Below are 12562 nucleotides of genomic sequence, written 5' to 3'. Positions count from 1 at the left end.
CTTTTAACCAAGAAGTGCTTAGAATCTCCTAGGATTTGAAATATAACAGTAAATTTCAGTTTTACTTTGATTTTTCATTTCATGTCTGCCACAACAAATAACCTAAGGTAGCTCTCCTCTTCGAAGAGGAGAGCTAATTCCCAACAACAGATGTGGGTTTTGCATGCTCCTGCCAGGTATGGTTTGGACAGCACTATCATTAGCCTTTTGGAATTTTTTCCTTGTTTTCTGAATTGCCTCTGGCATTGTGTTCTATAATCTTATTGTAGCTCAGCATGGCTTTGGCTAAAACTTATGCTGGAGCCTCTTGTTCCCCTTGATTACAGTTACTATTATTATTTTTAATGTCTAATTAGTGACGGAAAAACTTAGTTTCCTTATTTTTCCCTCCTATGGTTAAGCCTTTCTGATGAAATCCAGACTTCCATCTGGCATGGACTAGTGTAGCTCCATAAAAGTCAGTGTTGATTTATGCCAGAGAGAGGAGCGTCGCTCACAAAATGATTGGGAGTTCTTATACTCTTGAGTCGGTTTTGTGTGTTTTGGTAAAGTCTGTTCAGATTTTCTGTTGTTGATGCTTTATGCAACAGAAATAATACAAAGAATTAATTTGTCCCTCCTTGTCCTCATCTCCTCATGGGATAAGTACCACCATGGTGTCCTGTGCACGTGTGAGCTTTAGCTGAAGATGAATATGGTGGTTTCTTGACTAACTTGGAATAATTAACTTCTGCAACTGGCACAACTTGCAGTTGTTTTTCTTCGTGATTTAAACACATATTTCTGTGTTCAATTTTACCCTTCTGAAACTGGAGACAGTGTAACTGCCCCCATCAGTGCAAGAGAGAAATTTTATAAGTTCAGGGTTTTTTTGTGGATAAAAGGTGTTCAAAATTTCATTTAATGAAAAGCCTTTAAATTTCAGTGATTAAGCTACTTTGGCAAAACATGATTGATTACCCTAGAAATAAGAGTATCATATTAAAGCAATCTAGCTAGCAAATGCTATCTAGCATACTCTATCTTTTGTTATTCAAGGGGACTCATATTTGGTTAGAAATCTTCACATTTAAGTTTGCTTGGCTGTTACTAAAAAAATGGTTTTTTTCTTCTCCCTTCTCATTTTCACTTATTTTGAAAGTGAAATGTGGTCCAAACTTTCTTTTTTTTTGATAGGATATTTCTCATGTTTTCCTCATAATATGGAATGTTTCCTTGAAAATTTTTTATTTCTTAAAATTTGATTTTTTCATTGTTTTGTCACATTACAAAATGCACAGTTGCACTGTAGGTTGCCCTTTACCTTTTTTTATCTACTCTACAGTTCAGAATTGTGTAAGTGTACTGTACCAGCATGTTGAAAGACTTAGCTAAGAAATGTAATGTTATTATTGTGAGAGAAAAAATAGAACTTCAATACATCATTAATTCTATTAATATTTTACTTGCTAAAGCATCTGTCAGCAGAAGTGAGTTTACCTTCTAAAAATTGTATCAGAACTGCGGGATTTGTGTATGTATGTGAGTAAATTTTTTTAATTAACTGGCGAATCATTAAAACTAAATTAATATCTAGACACACTTAATGCTAACTGTTACAGAAATTCAGTAATTATCACTAGAAAAATCAGTCACATTTTGAAGATAAATAATAAATAGAAATAACATTTCTCCCTTTGATTAAAACTCAATGAAGCATCTTAATATAGCCTCTTGCACTTTATTTTACACTTTAGCAAATGACTTTAAGAAGTATAATCAAAGTTTATGTGCTTGCAGTAATGGCAGCATCCTTCTTTTCTATGTAATGGAACACTGGAGCATCAAATACTTGTGATCTTGCTTTCTGCATGAGGCTCCTATGATATCATTAGAAGCATTCAACCTAGAATGAAAGTAAGATTTGCAAAAAAGATTTACAACTTGTAAATGATATTTTTTTCCCTTTAAGTGGCTTAACCTTCAGGTAACCCAGTAATTCATAGATGTCACTTCTGAGTTGGCTTTATTCTAAAGGGGAAAGGAAAATATAACTACTGCAGCACTGTCTATCAATCAGACATGAATCCCTCTAATATACTGCAGATTAGACCACAAGCCCTTTCTCTAGGCAATTAATTTGTGTGCAAGTCTAGATGAAATTCAGCTTTAGAAAGGTTTTAAGAATAGAAGTCATTAGCAGTGATATGGAATATTTTTCTTAATATTTAGGTCCCGTGTGGAAAACCTCCCTTCATTCTAGTTAATTGTTTTGTTTTGTGTGAAGTATTTGGGTGTCTTTTAAAACAAGGAAATGTATACAAAACTTAGTAAAGCTAGTTATAGCCGGGCAAATAAAAAATGTGAAATCCAATTTCAGGATGATTTATATTAAAGACCCACGTGTTAGAAATGCAACACAAAACTGCTTGGCTTGGAAATTCTATATTCTTTAAATTCAGAATTCTAGAGTTCAGCAAGAGAAAATAAAAAAGTAAAATCTCTACTGACCGACATAAAAATGTGCAGTGTGCATTCTCCGTAGACCCTACTGCTCCCAGCAGTTTCATGCCCCACCTGTCATGATTTTACCTGAAGATGTTTATTACACAGTATATCTGGAATATATGTTTGAAAAGACCAAGGTAGACTTGAAGAAATGAGAAACACAATGACTTACGGATTTTGGACACTTTAAGGGATGGTTGCAAAGAAGGCAGGACTTCCCTTGCGATCTATTAATTTTTTTCCTAAAGCTCACTGCCCGAGGCATAATTTAAAATATTTTACTGACAGTAGGTCTGGGTAGGATTTTTTTTTTCCTCTCAGCTGAAATACATGTGGCTGTAATTAGACTGGTGGTGCAGTAATGGTTGGCAGCTGTCTGCAAAGCTTCTGCAAGGTCTTTTAGTGATACTCTCTCATAATTGAAATATTTTTATCACTTTGCTTAGAAAAGTAGAAAACAAGAGCAATGGACTTCACTGCACACTAAGTTAATAATTTTATATCCTCTATCTGTTCTGACATGGTGCTATTTCCACTAGGCTGAGTAAGAGAATATGAACCTTAAAATTACCTCTCAGTGGTAAATACTGTGGAGGAAGAAGAACTATTTATACTAAGGGGTAATTCTGGCTGAAAGGTTTCTGTTAGCTATCTCTGATGGAAATGAAAGGAAAAATTGATTTATCTACCACATGCTGATTCATCAAAGATTTATGTGTTTATTTGCTGCCTTTAAAAATCATTGTTCATTGCTAGAACTTGACTGTAGGGGCCTTTGGTCTGCTGCCACGTCACCTTGCACAAATTCAGCATATTGACCTAAATTTGAAGTCAGAAATGTTTGACCTGTACAGTTAGGTAATCACAGTGGTGGTTCTGTTTCTGTTCAGGTTTCTGTCATGTTTTGCATTTTGGGGTATGTTTTGTTTTCTAGAGACAGTGGAGACATTAAATATGAGGGTTTGTTTTGATTGTATTTTCCCCCAGTATTGTGGGGACCTCAAACAGCACTGTTATCCTTGATATCTCCTGCTTGACTGCCTGTTGTGTATTATCTACAAGTTCTAGGTTTTGGCCTTTCCTTGTGGGTCCTGTGTTTCTTGTGGTATGCTAAAAACTGTTTGATAAGTCAGAATAAGCAGAGAGTGAATAAACACCTGTCTTGGAAAATTTGTAACTAGAAAAGACAGTTATATTTAGAAAATCAAGACAGAAAACTTGCTAATAAAATAATATATTCATAAAGATTTTCCAAAGATTTTTGTTTTAATTCCCAACTGTGACTAAACCACAATGTAAATTAAATGGTGTACACTGCACTGCAGTCACAGCAATATCTGTATTCTTTCATTCAGAGGTAAATAACTAGAACTTTAATGTTTCAGAATGAAAAAAATATACCTTTGTGTAAGAGATGCACCCGAAGCAAATAGGTTGATAACAGAAAAGGTGTTGAATACAGGAAAGCCAGGGAGTTCTCATAAAGGTAGGAAAAGTACTGAATGATAGAAGTCGGGTCTTGAATCAGGGGTGGAGAGAAACCCACACAGAAAAGAACAAACCTATAAAGAACAACTGAAATGAGAATCTAAGTAAAACGTACTCTAAAAATCACTTTAAAATCAAGAGCAGCTACATGCAAAGTAATGAATGTGATCGACATTATAGTTTTTGGCTTGCTCGCAGTTTGCTCTAGATCCTAGGATAGCAATTTTGATAGTACCAGGCTGCAGTACCAGAACAGGGCTGTTGCTGATACTGCTCTGTAGCTTGCTTTTATAATTCGTGCAACATCTGAGGCTTGCAAACGCTCCTGTCCAAGCTTTGGGAAAACAAATTTCTAGGGGGTTGGTGGAACTTTGCCTTCTATTTTTCTCATTCGACTTGAACCACGTTGGCTGACTTTTAAATCACATCCTCAAAGTGGTTCAGAGTTCTCTTGCAGTAATTATGAACACTGATGACCATTTCATTGAGTCTCTTTAAGAATCTCTTCCGTGCATGTTTTTATACCATGTTGTAAGTACACTGTATTCTGCCTTGGCTGTTTAATGGCATCATAAGGAATTATTTTGCCACCTTCTAAAAAGATAAGTAGGAGTGATGGAAGTTTTTATGTAAACATTTTCATTTTGGGGATGAATATTCTTTGAAACCAGCTTTCTGTGACAACATGTCAGTTTTGAGTGATGAACTTTTATGATACATTTTTCATGTTAAACTGAAAGATGCTGACTACTCCCCTTTTCTTAGAAAAACGGATAGAGTGGACTTGGCATGAAGCTAGATTGGCAGAAACTCAAGTCCAATTATCCATGTCTGACTATCTGCCTCAGGTTTCTCAACCCCTAGACAAATATTTTAGTCATTTGCTGTTCTAGAATAGTGTGATCCTTTTGCTTTGTTTCCATTTTCTTCTAAAAATATGTTCTTTTCCTGATGCATTGAGAGGAATAAATAGAGGAAACAACAGTAACTGATATGGGATGGAAAACATGCTTATCTGTGCTTCTGTATATAAGTGTAGTAATATATACAAACACCTGCAGTAAGTGGAAAAATATCTCCTTTCATTTTCACACAGCTTTTAGCTTTTTATTGGGGAATGAAATGAAAGAGGGAGAATGGAGAAGGAGCAATAAAAGTAACACAAAGCTAAAACCTGGAAGAGTTCATCTTCTGTAAGCCTTGAAGAGCTTCAAACAGAATTTATTTGGTAGCCTTAGTGCACTTTTAAATTATAAAATGGAAAAAAAAATATTTCTAAAAGGCACCGTGCTTCCTTTTATCTGAATAGATTAGGGTGGTGTGGTTTGTTGCACTCCGTCGCAATATGAATTTTTCTTTTTTTTTAATTTAGGGTTCTCCGTATTGTCCTCTCACAAGAAGGAGCTCCCCTCACAAGAAGGACTGAGATACTGGACCACGTATGGGGCAATGAAACTGGTGAAGGATCTGGAGCACAAGTCTTCTGAGGAATGGCTGAGGGAGCTGGGGATGTTTAACCTGGAGAAAAGAAGCTCATGGGGGACCGTATTGCTCTCTACAACTACCTGAAAGGAGGTTGTATTGAGGTGAGGGTCAGCCTCTTCTGTCAGGTAACATTCTACAGGATGAGAGGAAATGGGGTCAAGTTGCACCATGGGACGTTTAGATTGGATATCCGGAAACATTTCTTCACCAAAAGGGTTGTCAGATTTTGGAACAGGCTGCTCAGGGAAGTGGTGCAGTCACCATCCCTGGTAAAAAGATGTGCAGGTGAGGCATTTGGGGACATAGTTCAGGGGTGGACTTGGCAGTGTTGGGTTAACGATTGTACTTGATCAACTTAGAGGCCTTTTCCAACCTAAACAATTCTACGATTCTGTATTACTTAGGGCACATATTAATGCATCAGAAGCACATTTGAATTTTCCTTTTTAAAAACTGACTTGACTGCTCTAAGCAATGTGTAGATACAGCTAAAGGTACATTTCATTCAGTCGCAAAATACTTTAAAAAAAATGAGATTATTGTTCTCTGTGGTAGCATATAGGCACCATGAGTCTAAGCAGACACACAGTGTCAGTTTTGATTTTGCTACTCTTCATTATTTCTCAGTATTAAAGTCAAGCTCTTATTGCTGATGAAAGTGAGTATCAAGCAGCGAAATGTCAAGTTTCTAAACTCCTACCTCACGATGAAGTTTCCTCCCTTTTTGTCTGTCTTGAAGAAAAGAGAGTAAGTGGGTAGAAGGCTGTTGTGCTGTCACTTACAAGAGGAGGCTGAGCTCCATGCAGGGTTTCTGCAAGTTTGCTGCTATTAGGAAGCTTTTGCTAGTCAGGAGGGGAGGTAGGCTTGACATCAGGAGAACAGACACTTTAAAAAATGAAAGATTAATAAAACTTCGTAAGATACTTGGATGTCTGATTCTTTAGGGGGCAAGAAAAGCAGCCAGCACCTGGTAGAAAAACCTGTAGGAAGATTTAGGACAATAAAGGTGTTAAAAGTAAAGAATGCTGCTGCTTGTTAGGTTACTGTCAGACCTCTGCAGAGTATCTTGCTTCCTAATTGCCATCAGATTTTTTATTTTCTCTGGCCACATGCTGCTATAAAGAATCTCACAGTAAATTTGTGGGACCCTTGTTAATGTGTCGTACACCAAAGGATGTACTTGCCTGAAATAAAGATCGTGTTTGCTGGATAGTGAAACTTGGCCTTCTGTTGTGTTTCCTGGGAAGAACAATAAGGAATTTTTTCTCTAGTAGAGAAGCTTCTAAATAATCGGAATTATATACTTTAAATGTATACCACCCTGTCTTGATAAAGACCTCGGGGCATTGTAATAATTGCATTCTGATTCTATGTCCTGCTACTACTAGTCAGCTTGCACCATGCTGTAGGTGAAATTTGTTGGCTTAAGTCATCAGTTTCCGGTATTAGAAGAGCAAGTCCTATACATTTAATATATCAAAAGTTAATAATGAAAGACATTTACAGATGAATGATATTTTGCCCATTTGTCAATGTCAGACTGATGTGTCTTTCTGAAACAAATGCCTTTCAGGTACTGGAAAAAAATTACATTTGCTCTTACATGGTGGTGGTTTCTGGAAAAAAAGTGCAAGTTTTATATAGAGATGTAAGCTTAGAAAATAATGTTGTTAAATGTTTATGTAATTGTTTAATATTGCAGATTTTTTAGCCTGAGTCATCCATGCCTACAACAATGCTTAAACAAAGTCCACAAATGCCCATCCCACCTCCAAGTTCCCAAATATGCAGTTGGTTGAATGTAAATAGTGGGGGTAGGGGGAAGTAAATGAATAATCTCACTTTCCATGTGAATTCAAATAAAAAAGCAAGCACATAGGCACACTCTTCTTATGGCTTTGTTTACTTAGAAACTTTAGGCCACAGGGGTTTTTTGCATGGTTAGCTGGTTCATTTTCATTTTTCTTCCTTTCCTAAGCATATACACTTTCTGTACTCTAGCAATGGATGCTGAGCTTTAGATGCTTTGCTGCTGCTGTCTGACTGAAGTCTATTACGACCAGAGTCCGAATAATCAATGAATGAATTTCATAAATTCTTGTGTATATAATGAAGCAGTAGATATTAATCAGAAAATAATTTCTTACGAGTAAGATAATATTAGTTAGTATTCTGTCAATCATTTCACATTCCATGTTTGATTAGAACTTCATATCAGAAGAGAGAACAGCCATCTGAAGAGGAGATTTATTTGTTATAAAAATCACAAAATAAGAGATTTAAACATTAGGAAGGTATTGTGAATGGTAATCTTTCATGAAAGCTAATAATATGATTATATGTAACTAATAAAGAACTTTCCATAACCTCCCAAGAATTTCATTTATATTTAAGTGGGAACAAATCTGAAACTCTTGATCAAATTAGTTCCTCCTCTGTTAATCTGTATTAGAACATAATTCCTTTCAGTGTAATATCCTGTCCACATTTAGCTCTTCTTGTTTGTTTATAACCTGTATTTTGTTTTCCATTCAAAATTCTGTTTCAATCTGACTCTGTGCAAGACAGACAGATTTAGCACTTTTGAAGATACTTGATAGTGTTGATTTTTGCTCTCAATGACAGATTGTCTTTTCAGTAAGCTATGAATGCAATACCCACATTGTATTTTTGAGACAAGTATTTTAAGTACAGCTTTTGCCATGAGACTTATCACCATAATAGACAGAAATTATTGAAAAGAATTCTGTTAGTAAGAAAGTAAGTTATAAATGTCAGGTAGGTACTGTTTCAAGACACTGAGATAATATGCAAGAAAATAATTTGTTATATCAAATGTTAATTGAGTGCCTCTGCCAGTATCTTTAAAATGTACTACAGCTGTGTGCTATAAGCATATATATATATATATATACACTGTCACTATATATGTGGTATACTTTACTAAAATTAGTACATTGCTGTATATAACTTTAAAGTTACCTTGAAATCACAGTACACAGGAGTTGGTACTGATCTGGAACTGTATTTGAGAGCTGAAGTTACTAAAAGAAATAAGAAAAGGGAAACAGATTACTGGGTAAGTACTGTATTCAGTAAGAAGAGTTTTTCAGAAAATTATGTCCCTGTTCCTCCAGCAGAATATAGATTAGATAGAATATGATCATGAGGGGATGAAATGACCCATCCACAGTGGGATCAACCCTTCCTTTGCCACTAATAAGTCAGTTCCACTAGACATAGGAAAATAATAAGCAGACTGAGCTGGAAGAGATCCTCACATTAGAAACACTAATTTGTAGCTATCATTCAACATATGGTAGATATTGTCTGCTTGCCAGAGAAGGCCTTTCATTACCTCTAGATGTTTATTAATATTATATCTAGTTAGACCTGAAGCAATACCATGGCATAGAGAGTCCAACTTCTCCTGTGCAGAGTTAGAGTATTAAATTATTAAGATAGAAAGAAAACACAGGAAAGAATACTTCTAGCATAGTTTACTTTGAGTCACTAAGTTGCTTGAGCAAATCCCAGATGATAATTGGAAGATAATCTAAAAAAGGAGAGGGTAAAATTCTTTGACTATTCAGAAGTTTTCTTGCAATCAAGGCTATTTTTCTTATAGCATGTAATTTGTAAGAGTTTATATTTCTTAATCAATTGTCAAAAATTTATCCATTTATACAGGCAGTAAATATATTCCATGGAGCATGAATGACTATTGTCACCCTAGACCAGGCTAGGAAGACAGCTCAGAACATACCTACTTTCTCATGTTTCACTACAGCAAAAATGTTCAGTGTTATGTTGTTTCTTAATTCCACACACCCACCCTGCCGTCAAACTTCTCTTTCAGTATTGATTCCAGTTTTGTTTTGCGTGTACTTTCACATTCTGAATGTTTTATATACATGAATATATTTAAAGTCTATTAAAGAGTGTATGTTCCAGGTGGTGCTAAAGGAGCTCTGACCTTTTTCTCTCTTCTATGTGCTGAAGCTTGAACGCTGGAAATGTCATTTGTGATACAGACTTCTGTGGATTAAAATTATCTATAATGAGATTCAGTTTCTTGTAGAAAGGTACTCTTACCTAAAAATCCTTGCCTCTGTCTTTGTAAGGAAATCTGATATTATATGATTAGTTGTATGAAAACATGTAGTTAGACCAACTGATATGGCATAGCTGAGTTGCTGAGACACTAACGCCAGGGAGTCTTCAGCTTTTCTAGCCAAGATATAGATGTAATTTTGTGATTACTCATATCTGATTCTGGAAATGTTCAGTAGAAAACAATGCTGAAATGGGCTGCAAACTCAAATGTACCTCAGTCTAGAGGTATTGTAGAAGATGGTAAGAACAGCAAAAAGGGGGGAGAGGGCAGTAGAAGAGAGAAAAATATTGGATGATCTCCCACCTATGAAGAATTGTAATTATCATTTCTGTCAGAGCAAGGAAACAGAGGCAGACAAAGTTCTAGAGACTTGGAGCAGTTCTCAAAGTTCTCAAAGAAAACTTCAGAGAAGTTTTCACCTGCTGTTGCATTTGACATAGGGAGCTGATTAGCAGTCCACCTCCCTAAACCACAGTTGCAATTGCCATGAAAACTTGTCAATGAGAATCCGCAAGCTGCAGAGTTGCACAGCATTTCAGGAGAGGGGGAGATGAAGGGCCCATGTCAGAAGCTGCAGCATGTATTGTGTTGGCACCAATTTTCCACCTTTTCATCGTGGATCCACATGAGCCAAAATGACAATTTGGCTTTTGGCAAATGACACTTTCTCAGTGCGCCTCCAAAGTGTTTTAGTTTGGAGATGTGCCCTTTAATGACTTGAATGACAAATCCTTTGTCATCTCTTCAGGGAAAGTTATGTATGCCACTAACTTGCTCTTTTTTAGAGCTCTGCTGGGTGTTTTTTGAATAGACACAGGAAAAAAGGGAAGGAGTCATGTTATAACACAATAACCCTAGTAATTATTAACATAACTCTATTATTCGTTGCACCAAAATTTTTACAGCAGCAGAGGTATGTTTTAATATTAGGTTGCCAAGAAGTGCCTTATCCCAGTCCAATACTAAATGAAAAGCAAAGCACTAAACATGCTTGTTGGGATTATCCAAAGTAACTATAAAGTGTCTAATTCCATTTTTTCCAGCTAGCTGATGGAATGAACTGTCTGAAAAAAAATTAAAAAGCAGTCAAACTGCAAGAATACACCTTTTCCTGAAAAGCTCTGGCTTAAACCCTTTCTCTGGCCTCCAGACTGCCTTGCTCTCTTACACTCGTGAGTCTGTTGGTCAAAGGCTTTGTCCTGTATTTTGAGCACTTGAACACACAGCATAGGCAAAGACTGTGGTCCAGCACTCAAGGCATTCCCTTCATTTTAAAGGAATCTGCCAACTTGAACTGACATGTTGGACTCCATATAATAAAAATAGGTCATCTGATAGGAATATGCAAAGTTGATTGATAAAGCTGCTAGATTATTTAATTTTTCTGTTGTGCTTTTTCTTTCCATATAGTGGCTTGAGTGAGTGAGAAAAGCTCTGCAGTAAGAATTGCTTTGTTTAGGTAAATTGTATCTCAAGATTTAGCAAGTATAATATAGGTGACAGTCCTTCAAACTGTGCTTAATATTTGCAAAGACACTACCCTTTTAGGGTAGAATATCTGTGCCAACTTCCAGGGATCAGTCCTTTGCTACTACCACTGTTCAGTCATATTTCCTGCTTGATCACAAAAAATTTTTCCAAGCAATGACATGCATGAGGTTGGAGATGGAGAACAAAGCTACTCTTACTGCAGAGTTTTTTTCTGATCCTTGTCCCCATGAGCAGTGAACTGCAGTGTTAATACTTGTTGTTTTACACAGGGTCTTCCTGGATTCCTTAAACTTATGAATGAATACTTTTTTTTTACAGTAAGGACAGGTGAGGAATGAGCATTAGCAGAGGAATCATCCTTATCCTATCTCATTACTAAGTCTCTGTGCTGGAGAGATCACCTCTTCAGAACCTCTCAGGCTCAAAAGGTACTTCATTAGCCTCTGCGCCGAGATTGCCAATGAGTGCCAATTAGTTCCAGGAGGCATTTGTTGCTGTAAATGAAATTCCTTCTCTGATAGAAATGGTAATGACAGCAGGAGAGTGCTGCCAGGGCTGGGCTCACAGGGTCTGACCTATAATGTTTTGGCTGAATGTTTAGTGGATCTGCAAGTCGTGGTAAGTCACACCACTTGGACTACATGCAGATCTCTTTCTCATATGATGTGTCTGAGTCAACTTACTGTAATTGATATGTACTTCTTGATCGAGGTAGTCTCCTGATTTCCATCAATGTTTGCGTGCTATTTCATTGTAACTATAATGAAAATACTCTGGTGTCTAACTGGTCTCAGATTTATGTAATTTGTTGCTCTGATTCTAAAGAGGAAAAGAGAATATTTCTTATTAAATACATTTATATTTGCTTTATATTGAATTTTGTTGCATTTTGTTTATTTATACCTATTTATTGGGTCTTTTTATTTCTTCTTTCTACCATTCCAGTAGGCCTTTTTTCCTAACATATAAATATTCCTTTAGAATTAATACAGATTACCAATAAGATGTCAGCACCTTGTCACTTTGTTGTGTGACTTTGCCCCCTTTCCAGTGAGGAAAAATATTTCTCAAATTTGTGCCCATTCCAAACACTGCTCTCTTTAGTCCATGGAAAGAAATAGCTTATACCTTTTTTAATGTGAATTATTTATTTTTTGCCCAGTACTCTAAAATGTCTGCCAGTTCAAAGTGTGTTCTATTTTATTTTTCTTTCTCTGGTAACAAGCATTTACCAGAGTATTCTAAACCTGCAGGAATGTGTGAATTGTCACAAGGTAAATTTGCTCCATTCTCCTACCAGTGTATTTATACTTCTATTTTAAGAGGAAAAAATCTAGTTCTTCAGTCACAGACCTAGAACAGAAAGTTATGGCATATTGTCCAGACAATTTCACATATCATTTCTCTCATCCTGAAGCAGGAGCAGTTCTGCAAGAAGCACCTCTGGAGGTGTTCTGTGCCCTGCTCTTTCACAGCACGGGGCAGGTTTGCTTG

This window comes from Neopelma chrysocephalum, unplaced genomic scaffold, assembly GCF_003984885.1.
Source record: "Neopelma chrysocephalum unplaced genomic scaffold, ASM398488v2 Primary Assembly neopelma1_79, whole genome shotgun sequence".
In the NCBI taxonomy this organism is placed as follows: domain Eukaryota; kingdom Metazoa; phylum Chordata; class Aves; order Passeriformes; family Pipridae; genus Neopelma; species Neopelma chrysocephalum.
This window is presented reverse-complemented; position numbering follows the sequence as displayed.